Raw genomic sequence first — 4,186 nt, 5'->3', positions numbered from 1 at the left:
GTGCATGCATGTAGGGATGTGTGGATGTGAATTTTTGCATGTTTCTGTAGCTGTGTATGTGTGGATGGATGTGTGTGTGTCTGTGTTTATGTGTGTGTGCAAGTGTATGTTTGTGAGGGAGAGAGACTGTTTGTGTGGATGTGTGTGTGTGTGTGCATGTGGCTGTGTGTAGATGGATGTGTGTGTGTGCATGTGTGTGTGTGTGTGCATGCTTGTGAGAGAGACAGAGAGAGAAAAGTGTGTTGCTGGAGGAGGGGGGTTGGTTATCGCCGGAGGGAGTTAATCTATTTCAGCTGAAAAATGAAACTGAGCAGAAAGTCTGTTTCTTTGTTCAATGTCACACACAGAACAAAAGGCTCCTGGTTTTATGTACTTTAGTCCCCAAGAAAAAGAGGGAAAACTATCTGAGAAAAATAAGAGCTGTCAACACATAAAATTAGAGGCCTTGAAATAAAAAACCAACTCTGACACTTTCTTCTGTTCTGTCATGTCAATTCAAAGACCTGCTACAACTATTTCTACTTTAGAAACAGACTCCCTACAGAAAGAACAGAACACCCTCTCCCAAGCTTAAGACAGTTGTTTGAGCAAACACAACTAATATATAAGTAATGATGTGGGCTTGTTCTCACAGGCCAGTCCTGTCATTGGTTTCCAATCCCAAATGTATGCATGTATGCATGCAATGTTCCTTTTCCCAACATATACATACTGAGCTTTCATGCTTCTCCTGTCCGGAATCACTGGGTGTTCCAAACCAAGGGTACAAAACAAGGGGTGAAGTTGTGCCAACTTCTGCTCTTAATTATTTAATTAGCTAATTGCTATTTGGGGGTTCATTCCAGGTTTTTGCTTTGTGAGACAGTTTTCTGTAAAAAGTGTGATACAAATAAAATGTCTTTGATTTGATTGTCATCTAATAAGAGAGCCAGCGAGAAGAAGCCTGGTCTGAACTAGAGGGCATGGCCCTGCTACAGAGGTGAACACCTTTACAGACTCATCTGTTCTAAGCTTCAGATCCTGAAGTGCTCTGTCTTCAGATCTGACTCTGTCTGAACCCTGACTGCATGTAATATTAGAGATCATACTCACACCCAGTTCAGTGATTAGAGATCATACTCACACCCAGTTCAGTGATTAGAGATCATACTCACACCCAGTTCAGTGATTAGAGATCATACTCACACCCAGTTCAGTGAGGTGCTGGGCTGGAAAGACAGAAGCCCACACTCTGCTCCACTTTTAATAAAGACAATGTTTCGATCCCAGCGCATCTTCGTAGGGTCTAAAAAATTGCACTTATGTAAAACTAATGGAGTTTCGCCTGCTCTAAAACACCTATCACATCATTATCTTCCATTATCACACCAATTATTCCAGTCATTAAAACATTTTGAAAAATGATATCTTTTTTAAAAACCTATGTGTCGTATGGCTTGCATAATGATTGCCCTCCAGAATATGTAAATAATGACCTAGCAAATATTTACAAATTCCCCAGAGTGAAAGAGGGAGAGAGAGGGGGGAGACGGGTGGAGGGAGTGACAAATAGAAGGAGAGAGGGAGAGATAGTACACAAGAGAGAGAGGGGGGAGTGTGTGTGAGAGAGAGAGAGAGAGAGAGAGAGAGAGAGAGAGAGAGACAGGGAGAGAGAAAACAATCAAAATATATATATGGCACTTTCATGTTTAAGGGTCCTTATTCATACACATTCCATTTGGACTGAGAGAGGAGGTCCTATCTGACCCAGGATCACAAAGATGTCCACATCAGCCTGGGCTATTACATCAGAAACACACCTCAATGCCAGACAGAATTCTGTGTCAATCACATTACCCCTGAGTCATGTGATCTCAACCAAAGGTTATTCAGAAAGGTCAGAAATCTCTGGTAGTGTGTTTACATATAGGTATCACTTCATTAGGAACACCTGAACGCCTACTTAGTCATGTAATTATCTAATCAGCCAATCATGTGGCAGCAGTGCAATGCATAAAATCATGTAGACACGGGTCAGGAGTTTCAGTTAATGTTCACATCAACCATCAGAATGGGGAAAAAATGTGGTCTGACCGTGGCATTGACCGTGGAATGTTTATTGGTGCCAGACAGGGTGGTTTGAGTACATGAGAAACTGCTGATCTCCTGGGATTTTCACACCAATTTTTGCTATGGTTTGCGGAGAATGATATAAAAAACATTGAGTGAGCAGCAGTTCTGCGGGGCAAAAACGCGTTGTTAATGAGAGAGGTCAGAGGAGAAGGGCCAGATTGGTCAAAGCTGACAGGAAGGTGACAGTAATGCAAATATCCACACATTACAAACAGTGGTATGCACAAGAGCATCTCTGAACACACAACTTGTCAAACCTCTAAGTGGATAGGCTACAGCAGCAGAAGTCAAATAAATATCTAATAAAGTGCTCACTGAGTATATTAAGCACACGATTACGGTACAGCTGGGAAAAAAGAACTCATTTTTAACAAGCTTAATTGGCGGTAATAGCACCAGCACACCCTTGCTGTAAGATGCTGGGTATTTCACGGCGTGGGAAATGTGCGTTGAGTTCACTGTGGTGCTACGCCAGCTGTGGTTTGGCAGCGTCTAAAAGTGTCCATTTCCTTATTCAATCCCGCGCGTCACGAAAAAGAAAAAAGCCATTACCATGGAAACGTTAAGTCTGCTTTAACATGTTTACCCCTACATGGTGGGAAGAGGAACGCTAGCAGAAACACATACGGCATGTGGAAGGGCTAAATACTCACATTTTACCTACCAGAGATTTCCACTACAACTTTTGTAATAATGCTGTACTTTACAGGTGAATAATTATCTATTTGGTCGGCAGATGTGCTGGCCCACCATAGACTCACTATTGGCCCATTCATCACTGAGGTACGTCTGACTGAAATACATATACGTATACAATTCCAACAATGAAATAATGAAAATAACAATTCCACTCAATATATAAAGGTTTCATGTTTTCAACATTGGTGTACTTTGATGTTGGTTTATCTCTTTTCCACAAATTATTTTTGTTTATTGATATTCTTCTTTCATTCTCTTTTTCTCTATCTCTCTCTCTTTCTCTCTCTCATACACACTTACACACATACACACACTCACTGCCTTCATTTCTTAGATATTCTTATCCCCGCAGTTTACACAGTAATTATGAAGTAGCCTTGTTACCATAGCGCACACAGTTGAATGTACGCACCGCAGCTCAAAAATCATCCATTTCCATTGCTTTCTTTGTGATTAAACGCCTTAACATCCACATATTTTTAAAACATCTTTTGAACACCACTTTTATTCAAATCTCTGCCCCACTATATATAAATGGGTTAAAGTTGAATTGTAGTTCAATTGTGTTGGTGCGGCCCACACAGATTTCAGTGGGAGGCAGTGCAAGCTTGGGTCATATTTGGGTTCCCCACCCCAGCACAAGAATATTGGTTCAATATATTACAAAAATCTCAGCCAGCACTACATATAATAAATGTTCCATAACTCAACAAATAATAAAGTGGTTTAGAAACGCATGTGAAAACACTGTAGTTATGTGCTGGCAAGCCAGGGGGAAAGGTCAACAGAGTTTTTTTGTTATTGTTCCTAAAGATTATTTTTTTTGGGAGGTTTTTGCGTCAGTCCAGCACTATCCTCCCGTTGAGTAATAACACACAAGCACACACGTACACTAAGGGTGCCCTGGTGTCCAAAATGCACACAGTTCTGTTGTGAAAATGTCGGACCAACAATGCCAGGATGACTCATGGTTTGGGAGGATGGTGGAGGTGGAGGTGGAAGTAAACATACTCAGATATTCCTTTTTCTTAATCCCTGTTTCTTTTCTTCTCCTTTAAAAAGAAAAGAGGTCAGAAAGCTAGCCCATTGTACTTTCCTTCCCTCAGTAATGCCTGGAAGGCAGCTGCCTGGAAGGTTCAAGAGGAGTCAAAATTAGAATTAGACATTTTTGCTTGAAATTCATGCTTGAAATGCACATAGCAGAGAGAAGCCATAAAACAATTCTGTAGAAATAGCAAAGACAAGAACTCAGAAAAGAACAGAAAACAGAAAATATGTATGGGGAGTTGGATGTGGGGGCTATTATAGTATTTACCCACCAACTGGAGAAGATGAAACAGAAAATCTGCTCGTTTTCCAGTCTTTGCTTTGGGTG

This window comes from Conger conger, chromosome 6, assembly GCF_963514075.1.
Source record: "Conger conger chromosome 6, fConCon1.1, whole genome shotgun sequence".
Classification (NCBI taxonomy): Eukaryota; Metazoa; Chordata; class Actinopteri; order Anguilliformes; family Congridae; genus Conger; species Conger conger.
This window is presented reverse-complemented; position numbering follows the sequence as displayed.